The sequence below is a fragment of the Arvicanthis niloticus genome, chromosome 4 (genome assembly GCF_011762505.2).
Source record: "Arvicanthis niloticus isolate mArvNil1 chromosome 4, mArvNil1.pat.X, whole genome shotgun sequence".
NCBI classification, from domain to species: Eukaryota; Metazoa; Chordata; class Mammalia; order Rodentia; family Muridae; genus Arvicanthis; species Arvicanthis niloticus.
Genome location: NC_047661.1, coordinates 91,709,204 through 91,721,225, shown reverse-complemented (window position 1 = coordinate 91,721,225; position 12,022 = coordinate 91,709,204). Strand labels below are relative to the sequence as shown.

The window sequence follows — 12,022 nt, the reverse complement described above, 5'->3', positions numbered from 1 at the left end:
TTCTAATCCTTTATTTCTCTTTTAATCTTTATACCAATCTTGGTTGTCATTTGTGCTACTGATAATGGCAATTTTGATTAAGGTGATATGGAATATTATTTTTAAGAAGTTTTAACTTTTCAGACTGGACAATGTTGTAGTTTACAGTGTGCAGTTTGTAAGATAGGTGATTACATTCTCCTCTTGTAGCATGCTCAGCACCTTCCAGGACTGTGGAATATAGTCAGAGGGAAGGAAGGCTAAGGGGAGTTACTACTACCTAAATTTCTCTGTTTCATCACTGTCATAGGCAGAAACTTTGAAGTAGAATAAGGTAGAAATGACCCAAAATTTGAAACTGATTTATTGAATTCTGTAATGATTCACTTAAAGTATTGTTTGTACTGCCTATTTTCCAAGCATGAGTTCACTTGTTACCTGTAATACAATGACCTGAAAAAACATGAGATAATGGGTCATTGCCCTAAAAACCTGCTGATGGCCAATGCCTCTATAATTTTTTGCATGGTTATCTGCTCTACTTTGAGGATTTAGAGCTGTACCCAGGATTTGAGCCATTTATTAGTGGCAATGCCACTAATAACTTACATTCTCATTGGTGTTGAAGTGCTTTATAAAAAAGAATCCTGCAACATCTTCAGTAACTTGGTCTTATTATCAATTCTGAAGGGAACCAAGAATGCTGACAGTTGCCTATAATGTTTGGGGACCTATGGGGATTTCATTGTAAGTAATTTCCAAAAAAATTAGCTCATTACTGGCAATGAGTGTTTTATTCCATACCCTGTGCTGTGTAAAATTTCTAGTCTTGTTCCAGAGTTGTTCCATCTATATGTGGAACATTTATATGTATATTATATATTTTATATAATATCATATATTATATAATGTGTATTTTCTCCATTTATATGTGTATTATATATTTTATGATGTTTTTGTAGTATTAGGTTTTCAAATGCCTATCTCAAAATGAAATTAAATCTAGTAATCCCTTTCAGTATCCTACATTTACCCTGCTCTCCCATCCTCTTTCTATTTAGTGCCTTTACTCCCCAATTATTCTATGTAAACCATTTATAGCTTCATCACCTCATTCTAGCTTTTTTTCTTGATAACACCCCCATGGTTTCTTAGCAATTTCTTGATCTATACAGATATTCCAACATGAAAATAATATTTATTTTTGTTTTCAGATGAGTGTGTGTGTGTGTTTTGTGTATGGCCAAGATCGCCATTGCAAGTCCATGTGGTCCACCTCTTTCTAGATTCTGAAGGACTTCTATACTGATTTCCATATTGGATGTACTAATTTGCCCTCCTACCAGCAGTGAATAAGTGTTCCCCATTCTTCTAATCCACAGCTGTATTAGGCATTGTTATTGTTATTTTAGTGATTCTGCTTGCAGTAAAGTGAAATATCAAAGTAATTTTCATTTGTATTGGCCTCATTCATACCTTGTTCCTTAGTTAGAGTTACTGTTGCTCTGATGAAATATCTTGAACAAAAGTAACTTCGAGAAGAAAGTTTCTTTTTTCCAAACACAATTCCATGACATTTTATTACCCAAAGCAGTGAGCACAGGGACACACAAAGAGGAGGACCTGGAGGTAGCAGCCGATCTGGAGGCCATGGAGCATGTTTTACTTCTCATGGTCTTCTCAACTAGCATTCTTATAGAACATAGGACCAACAGGTCAGGGATGACTTCAGTGTCAATGGGCTGTTCACCTTTGCCATTTGAAATTCTTCTATTCCTAAATAAAATATAGAAAACACCCTAACAATAAACTCAAAGCCATGAATATGCTATAGTCCCATAAGTCACAGGCTAACCATTTCAAATCAGTTTAAAAAGTTAAAGAAGGACTGGGTCTAAGCCTTGTATTCCTAAATTTGTTATACAGGCACAATGCCCATGAGAGTACCAATATTCATCTCATTTTTATATCAATAAGAAACTCAACTCGTACCAATGAAAACCTTAAATTTGAAATCAAAGTAAATTTTGTACCATTTAAGAAATTATAACTTCATCTTGATAATAATTATACAGATTTCTACCAATAGGTTATTATGGCTTTGTAATAAATCCTAGCTAATCTTCCCTGTTCCAACAAAACCACTACTTTTCCCTAGAAAGACAGCCCAATATTAACCACCTTAGTCACCAAGCCCAGGGAATAGGGGTGCTGACTCTTCATTAAGTTCTTCAAGCTGATTATAGGCATTGAGATATTAGAAAAGGGGTGGGGAGAAAAGTACATTGATGAGCCCCTGACGCTGTGTCTTCACTGCATCCAGATGGAATTCCAGGACATCGGAGGTCTGAGCAGGTCTGTTCAGTTTGCTTGATGAGTAGATACACCGAGGCTGTGTATTCTGCAATGTACAATTATCATAACAAATTTTAGTATCAAGATAATCTTTTTTTAGAGGGCTGACATTTTATTAAAGATTTGGTTCTAACAACTTTTCTCTTTTTTCTCTTTTTTAAATTGACATTACAAACATTTCTATATTAATGTTCATTTTGATTAGAGACCTGTCTGCTCCTGACAGCTTCCTGTGTTGGATTCTATGAAGAAATTGAGCATCTTTGGAGTTACTCCAGCTGTGAGGAGACAGCCACTGGGCAAGAATTGCCTTTTTCCATCTACAGACAAATTACTGTCCAGAAAAGGACATACTTGCAGAATAGTCGACTGATTATATCTGCCTAGACAGAGTAATCAGCCCTTAATAATCCTGAATCACTAAGGTCTGTCAGATGATTCTGGGACAGAAGGCTGAAGATTTGATGCTCCAACATTCTGTAGTATAGGGATTGTCCAGGTGTTCAGCGGTCTCTATAAATTTGCTAAGTTTTAGAAGGTATGCTTTGTGCTTCCCATAATTTCAGTTAACTCAGTCATTCTGGATTTCTGACGGGGTTGAAAACCTATAGTCTCATAGCCAATCCTGGCTATTCACTTTGAGAGAAAAGATCTGAATGGATGGTTTTCAGCTGACATTCATTCTAAAGCCAAGAAAAAAGCCAGGTTCAGAACTAAGTGTGTTAGTTAGGAGACATGACAGAGGTTCTGGTTAGTCAACAAAATGACGGACTGGGTATTAGGACTATCTTGTACCTCACTTGTACAAATTGATATAATTATGCTCTAATTGTATTTAGAGAGAAAAGTTTTATTTTGACAGGAAGGGTGATATGTAGGAGGAGCTAAGGGGGAAGTACCAAGAGGAAGAGAAGGAGTAAGGAGAGGAGAAGAAGAAGGAGAGGAGAAGCTAGGTGATGAGAGAGAGAATGAGAGAGAAAGAGGAGGGGGCATGGAGGCAGATGTTCATGTGTCTCCACCAGTCAAAGATAGTTGATATATCTAGGTTGTGTATTGGGTTACACTTCTGATTGAGCAATACCAAACTTATAAAGCCTTTGATTAACATTTTTAAAAAAATTGTATAAAAGCAAAAAGGAAAAGGGGACATGGGACAGGGGTTTTCTATGGAGGGGAAATGGGGAAAGGGGATGGCATCTGAAATGTAAATAAAATATCCAATAAAAAAAGAAATTCTTCTATTGACAACTCTGTTTAGATCTACCCCCAATTTTTAAATTGGGTTATCTTGTTTGTTGATGTCCAGTTTCTTGAATTCCTTTTATATTTGAGATATTAACCCTCTATTTGATGTGGTGTTTGTGAAATTTTTTTCCGTTCTGTAGGTTGTTGTTTTGTCCTTTTCCTTAAGAAGTTTTTCTGTTTTATGAGGTCTAATTTTGAATGTTGATCTTACAGCCTACACCATCAATGTTCTATTCAGAAAGTTGTCTCTTGTGGCAATGTATTCAAGGCTATCCCCACTTTCTCTTTTATTGGGTTCAGTGTATATGGTTTTGTATCTAGTTTTTGATCCACTTGGACTTGAGTTTTTCAAGAAGAGTTATAGATCTATGTGCATCCTTCTACATACTGACATACAGTTAAACCAGCACCACTTGTTAATACATTTCTTTTTTCCATTAAATTTTTTTGGCTAATTCATAAAATAATTGGTTATCTTTGTGTGTGCAGATTTATTTTAGGGTCTTTAATTAAATTCTATTAAGCACTGCCTTTGGTTTATGACAACACCATGAAGTTTTCATTACCATAACTCTCTTGTACAGGTTGAAGTCAGGAAAAGTAACATCTCTGGGAGTATTTTTATTTATTTTTCTGGATTGTTTTATCTTTCCATGGATTTTGTTTCTTTTTTTCATACAAAATTTAGCTTTGCCTTTTCAAGATCTGTAAAAAATTTTGTTGTAATTTTGATTGTAACTATATTGAATCTTAGATTACCATTATTATGATGTTTATTCTACTGACCTATGAGCTTCAGAGATCTTTCAAACTTCTGTTATCTTTTTCTATTTCTTTCTTCAAACACTTGAAGTTTTTGTTATTCAAGTCACTTATTTGTTTCATTAGTATTACCTCAAGGTTTTTTTGTGGCTATTGTGAATTTTCAAATTAAAATCAGATTTCTAACAGTGAGCATTTAGAAGGCACCATGCCCATTTGATATAACAATAGTATGTTGTCTCCCAGTTCTTATAGTTTTAAAAACCATGTACTTATGGGCATGACTGAAAGTCCTTCTATAAATTGTGTCCAAAATTGATTCACAAAGTTATTAGCTACATTTGTTGCTGTTATATTATTCTTACACTAATGAATGTTTTTGTAACCAAAACATAAATACAGAATTTTCCTCATTTGTTTTTCTTTCTTCTTGCTCTCCTTGTTTCTTCTTCAACTCATGTTGTTTTAAATATTTAGTAGATATTTACCTAAATATATGTGTTTTTCTTCACTATTCTTAAATGTGTGTATGTGTATATATATATATATATGTGTGTGTGTGTGTGTGTGTGTGTGTGTGTATGTAAGTAAAAGAGGCTATGTTTATATAATATATTATGTGATATATATATATAATGTAGAGTGTACTTTGTGCTCACATAATGAATTATTCTAATCAGGACTGTGAGTCTAGAATATAAATTTATTTCAGACATATCTTTCCTGAGGAAGAAAAAGTTTGTTGGGGTGGTACATTATACTGGACTTCTTCAATGTCTTACCATAATTTCTGGTAATTGTTAATCAACAGAATGACATATATACAGGTTGAGAAGTACTGTCAAGTTATTGATAGGTTTCTATGAGATTCAGTTATGTAAATAAGCCATACTGATTATAACTGTTTTATTTGTAGGTCTCTTCACCCAATAAAAATATTGTAGTTCATTACCTGTCAAAACATTGTGGGAAAGATACCAACCAATTAGCAACAAAATTTGCACAAGATCTGGAAATGGAGATGAATTCAGAGACATGGGGATGAGGTACAACACTGTTGTTCTAAGTGAAGACACATTTTTTTTTACATTTATTATATATAAAATTGTTTTCTTTTGCTTGGAGTTCTTTTTGTTTCAGCAGAAGGCTTTAAATTTCTCAAATTTTTCTTTTCACTTTATGTTTTATTGAAAAAACAGTTCTTATTGTCAACTTTTGAAATCCTTGAATACACAACATTTGAGTTTAGAAGAATAGTACTCATAAAGCAAAATGTTGACTTTTAAAATGAATCATTATTAAAATTACCAAATGAATTTTCATTGGGCATTGGTCTATATGTACAGGTTAGGTCTTTTTTTTTTTTTTTTTTCTTTTTTTTTTGGTTTGGTTTTTCGAGACAGGGTTTCTCTGTGTAGCCCTGGCTGTCCTGGAATTCACTCTGTAGACCAGGCTGGCCTCGAACTCAGAAATCTGCCTGCCTCTGCCTCCCAAGTGCTGGGATTAAAGGCATGCGCCACCACCGCCCGGCGGGTTAGGTCATTTTTAATGTGATTTCTAACCCCAGTTTATGGATTTGCTTCCCGATCATTATTTTTAGTGGTAAACATTTACTTTGTTCTATAATGAACAGAAATGTACCTTCCCTCTGGTCTTTAGTCATGTAGTATATATTTTAACGTATGTCTTTCTCCTCATGACTTTGTAAAATGCCAAACGGTAAAAGTGTCTCAAGTTTTTACCATGCCCTACATCTTTAAAATTGACCTTTTGTTTGTAGTTATGGTAGTTTCTGTGTCTCTCTCCTTAAGTGCTCTATAACCGTCTCCATATAGTATGACTATAGTTGGTCTTATTTCACAGTAGTTTCCCTTCTTGTTTGACTCACTTTTCTAAAGTGAATCTTCAAAGCAGCAAATGTTTAGAAGGTTTGCTCTGAGACTGTAATGAATCTATAAATTTCCGGGTCCAAGTGAAGTATGTTTTTCTTTTTTAGTACTGTAATTTATGTGGATGCTGTCATTAATCACATGTGTGGCTCAGATGGTGGTACTGGAACAAGCAGTACCTGTGGAAGATACTATAATGCTAATAACAAGGAATTCTCATCAGTTCCGTAATACAGTTTGGGAATTTCTCTCTTTCTTTTTATTGATTATTTTATTTGTTTACATTCTAAATGTTATTTCCCTTCCTCGTCTCTCTTTCTTTTTATTGATTATTTTATTTGTTTACATTCTAAATGTTATTTCCCTTCCTCGTTTCTCCTCCAAAACTTTCCTATCCCATTCCCCAACCCTCTACTTCTGAGGGAGCTCTCCCACCCACCTACCCACTCCAGCCTCACCACCCTGGTATTCCCTTGCGCTGAGGCATTAAGCCTCCCATTGATGCCAGACAAGGCCATCTTCTGTTAGATAAGCGGCTGCAGCCATGGGTCTCTCCATGTGTAGTTTTTGGTTGGTACCTGGGAGCTCGGGAGGTTCTGATTGGTTGATATTATTGTTCTTCCTATGGGGTTGCAAACCCCTTCAACTCCTTCAGTCCTTCCCCTAGTTCCTCCACTGGGGTCCCATGCTCATTCTAATGATTGGCTGCTAGCATCCTCAAATGTATTGGTCAGGCTCTGGGAGAGCCTCTTGGGACAGCTATACCAGGCTCCTGTCAGCAAGCACTTTCTGGCATCAGCAATAATGTCTGGGTTTGGTATCTGCAGATGGGATGGATCCCTAGGTGAGGCACTCTCTGATGGCCTTTCTTGCAGTCTCTACTCCCTGAATTTCCTTTAGAAGGGAACAATTCTGAGTTGATACTTTTGAGATGGGTGGGTAACCCTCTCCTTCGCCCATGGGCCATGCCTAAACACTGGATTTGGTCTCTACAGGTCTTCTTTCCTCTTTGTTGAGTATTTCAGCTAATGTCATCCTCGTCGGGTCTTGGAAGCTTCCTGCTTTCCTGTTATCTGGGACTTTCTCCTTGCTACGCCCAGTTCCCCATCCTCCATTGCTACACACCTCTGTTCAATTTCCTGACCCTCTGTATTTGTTCCAAATCTCCTCACATACATGATCCTACCCCGCCTTATCCCTTCCTCCTCTCTTCCTCCCACGTTCCTCCCTCTCTCTACCTACTGTAATTATTTTGTTACCCTTTCTAAGTAGAACTGAAGACTCCACACTTTGGTCTTCCTTCTTGAATTTCATATGGTCTGTGAGTTGTATTGTCCGTATTCTGAGATTGTTTACCTAATGTCGACTTATCAGTGAGTACATACCATGTGTGTTCTTCTGCGACTAGGTTACCTCATTCAGGATGATATTTTCAAGTTCCATCTATTTGCCTAAGAAATTCAATGAAGTCATTGTTTTTAATAGCTGAGTAATACTCCATTGTATAAATATATAACATTTTTTTTGTAACCATTCCTCTGTTGAAGAAAATCTAGGATGTTTCCTTTTCTGGCTGTTATAAATAAGGCTGCTTTGAACATAGTGGAGCATGTGCCCTTGATATATATACATTGGAGCATCTTTTGGCTGTATCCCCAAGAATGGTATAGCTGGTGCTGATCTGACAGATGATGTTATATCAGTGTGAATTAGTGAATTTTCCCCTCGGCCAATCATCCTGAAGAAGAACAAGTGACCTATAATTTGGAATTCTTTAATATTGTAACATATAGTTTATGAAACTATCAGAATCCTGGTATATAGAAAACCATTAAGAACAATTCAAATAAATTTATTTAAATATTTTAAAATAATGTAATATTTCAAAAATATGCTTTAACATTATATTAAAAATGACAGCTGCTTCAATTTCTCTCCTAGGCTATTGATTTGGGTGATAAGGCAATTAAAAGTGTAAGTACTTTAGAAATATCAGTGTGACAAAATTCAAATTTGAAGCAAAACCCAGCATGGTTATCTGCAAGTGGAATGTCAAGAAGATGTTCTATTTGGAGTAAATATACACCATTTGTTCATTTCATATATGTGAGATCTTTTGTTGTTTGGCATCAATAAGTTATACCTGTAACTCATCCAATTTACTAAACTATGAACAGCTGATAGTTAGTTAGACTTACTGTTTCTTAAACCTCAGTTACTCCTCTTTTTCTTGTGGGATACCATCACCATGTAGCTCTGGAAATACAAAGTATCACTTGGGAATTTTTGTCCATTTGTTATCAGTTTGTTAGATTTCAGGAATGTTTGTCTAGGGTCTACTGAAGTATCATCATCATCATTGTTATGTTTGTAAATTATCTTTAAAATGTGTGAAAATATGGAAATCACATGTTATATCAAATATTAATTAGAAATTTGAATACTAGTGTTATAACACTGTTATAAATCCAGATTTCTACTCTATATCATTTAACATGTATACTTTAGTTCTCATGTCCATTTTTAAATACAATTTTAAAAATCTAAAGGAAATAATAAGACCAAAATGTTTATATTGTGCGACTTAAATGCAGATAAAGTTCCCATGTACATTTTCATAAATAATGAATCTCTCTCTCTCTCTCTCTCTCTCTCTCTCTCTCTCTCTCTCTCTCTATGTGTGTGTGTGTGTGTATGTACACTTCTTATGAAATTGTCATTTATTTAGATAACTGAGAATGCCATAGGTAAAGTTACCTTAAGTATTCTAAAGGAATAATCTGTTTTTTTAAATGTAGAAACTCAGGAGATCGTTGGGCTTTGGTGCCTACTGACAGAGCCCTTGTGTTTGTGAACAGCCATATCAATCAGTGGGGACATGGTGCTATGGGAGCATCCATTCTGACATTCTTGGATATTTAGTAGAACATACTTTGCTACTTTGTAATCTGCCTTTAATGGCAGTAATGTATTATTTACTTCTACTTTACTATTATTTTTATTTTTTTTCAGAATGTATAAGGCGGTTCTTTAATTATTTATGTAGGCTCATCCACATGGATTTAAAAGAGTAAGGTCAAGTTACCAGTGGGCAAGAAATCTCCAGAATAGAAAAGTAAGTATTGGAGTTGTGCAAAACTTATTTTTATCTGGAGAAGAAAGTAGTTCTATTTAAATTTCACATAAAGTTATAGCATATGGTACTTATTAAGTATTTATTAACTACAGTTTTGTAAGCTATGAACATCAAAGAAAGAACTGATAATATACAAGAAAAATTAAGAGCAAGGTACAGAAAGCAAACAGGTATATTCATAAATCTCTGACTCATCGAGTTTACATGGGATCATGACTGTTAATACCAAACAAATTTTCAAAACCTTTCTCGTCATGGTTCAACAAATACCACCATATGTAAAAACATTTTTTCGTCAAATGAGAGGCAACTGATTTGAAATTCATAAAAGCAGATAGAATAGATATGAACTTATGAGAATTATAAAATGGTGGTTAGCTGACAAATCTATGAATGGTAAGAAACAGAAACAGTAAGTGTGACTTTGTTGGTTGAGGAAGTGTAAACAATTTCAAAATTAAACTAAAATTAAGGCTATTGGATATTGGAAAGGTTATGCGAAGTTTTCTACTTCAGTGGATGATACTAGACTCAGAGATAAACATGAAATATAAAACTAATATTTCTTCTCTGTAAGTCATACAAATATTTTTTATTTCCTCTTAAAATGACAATCTCATTAGTTATCTAGAAAAATCAATTTTATTCTTGAAGAAGTTTCATGTGAAGAATAAGCTGTTCATATTTTAGAAACAATGTTTAAAATATTTTTCATAAAATGCACATCTATAATTTCTTCAACTTAGTAAGAAAAGTCAGGATATATTATTAGTATATTTCAACAGTCAATAGTAAGAATCAACTATTATTAATTTGAAATAGTTATACTAAAAGTATTTTCATAATTGTTCTTTAAATTTTAAGATAGCCAAGAATGAACTCTGTTTTATGGATGGACTGAGGCTCATATAATAGAATGTATAATGATGGATAGTTTCAGAACTGAGCCTATTTTTTAATTCATGTGTTCCTGACTCTTAATTTCTTGTTTCAGTTACACTGAATTGTTTTTAGTGATACTGGACATGAAATGAGAGGTTTAAATTTTGTTTTTGATTCTTTAAATATGGTCATAAAGAACTTGAGTCTGCACAGAAATTATAAAGTAAGTGAATGTCTGTAAAACACTCAAGGTCTTAGATGAAAATTAAACACTGTAAACAGAATAGGCAGCTTTTGTTTCCTATAGTGCCAAGAATCAGGCAGCTACAAATATTCAAATGACTTGATTCTTTCAATAATTAAGGATCTGAATGAATGGATGAGCGCACTTAATAACAATGGAGCAAAGAAAGAAGTGATCATTAAACCAGACACCACTGTGGCAATGACTGGGTCTGTGAACATCGATGGCGTCAAATAAGGTGGGAATTTCTTGTGCATATTTTTTCTAATAAGAAAGTTGTTTAGCCTTTTATTTTGATCAGTTGAGTTTAAGGGTAGGTACCAGCATTTTTCATTACATTGTGCTTTTAGGAACATGGTTGCCTTCAGAAGCAAAATCAATGGTCAGCCATTTCCAAACTGGTAGGATAATGACAGCAAACAAATAGTTTTTTGGCAGAAGAAACAGGATTCATTATCTTTAGCATGGTGACTGTTAAGGGGATATCAGTTAAAGTAGGTGTTAATACTATAATTTGGATCCTTCCTTTTTTCTGTTCATTTGTATTTTCTTATATGAAAAATATTTTTTCTCATGGACTTGAGACTCAAAATGAATGCTCAAAGTATAGAAGCCAAAATGGTACATGTTTTCATATTCTTCCATTTGTTGTCTAATTTTGTATAAATTTTGCTGTTTATGTCTTTCACTCTTAATCTAGCTTCATTAACAATTTTACTTTTTCAAATGTTTTCTAAGAATGGTGGTCACTGATGACAACCTACATTTCTATGTTCTTTCTTAGGGTGGTGATTGAATCATTCATCTGCTCCAGCAGAAATGCTTGAAAGAGATCCAGCATTATCATTGTAAGTGTCAATGGCACTTTTCAGTGAGGGCCAAGAAGGCCTTTTAGAGCTTTCATAACATTCTTAGATTTAGAGGCATGTGAGGGCAACAAGCAGAACAAAATATAAAAAGAAAAATTTAAAAAGTATAAAATATTAAAGATACCTTTATTATTTGAAATTTTCATGTTTAAAATGCCTTATGTGAATTTTTGTTGAGTGTAAGTAATTGCAACAATGACACTGAGTTTAGCCATTCTTCCAAACATTCCATTCTCTACCTTGAAACCTGAGATATTTTCAGATCAGAGAACCACTACTGTCAGCAGAATTAAGCCTTAAAATCTCATTTGTTGTTGGGTTTGGCTGTTCTTTGTTCTTTTTGATTCCTCTTGAGGCAATGGAGTGGGAAGGGCATTGGCAGGGGTAAGACTTACAAGATATTTAGGGTTTCTGTTTAATAATAAAACATTTACATATCTTAAATCTCAGTGACTTTGTTACTGTAACTGACATGTCTGTGTTTCTTTTGGGACAGAAACTGCAGTCTCTGGAATTTAGCACTTCATCTTAAAATGGCAGGGGTTTAAGTAAAAAATTGTGCCTGGAGTCTACTGGCTTGGAGAGGCAAAGAGTAGTGAGGGCAAAGAGTAGGCCTCTGGTGTGGCTTTAAAGTTTTGGGGTCTCTGGACATTCTAGCTTT

The 12,022-nt window shown here is 34.4% G+C and overlaps 1 pseudogene; it reads left to right on the top strand.

The window, feature by feature from the left end:
• Window positions 1-6,384: 6,384 nt before the first annotated feature.
• On the top strand, window positions 6,385-11,045 carry LOC117707411 (pancreatic alpha-amylase-like; annotated as a pseudogene).
• The last annotated feature ends 977 nt before the right edge of the window (window positions 11,046-12,022 follow it).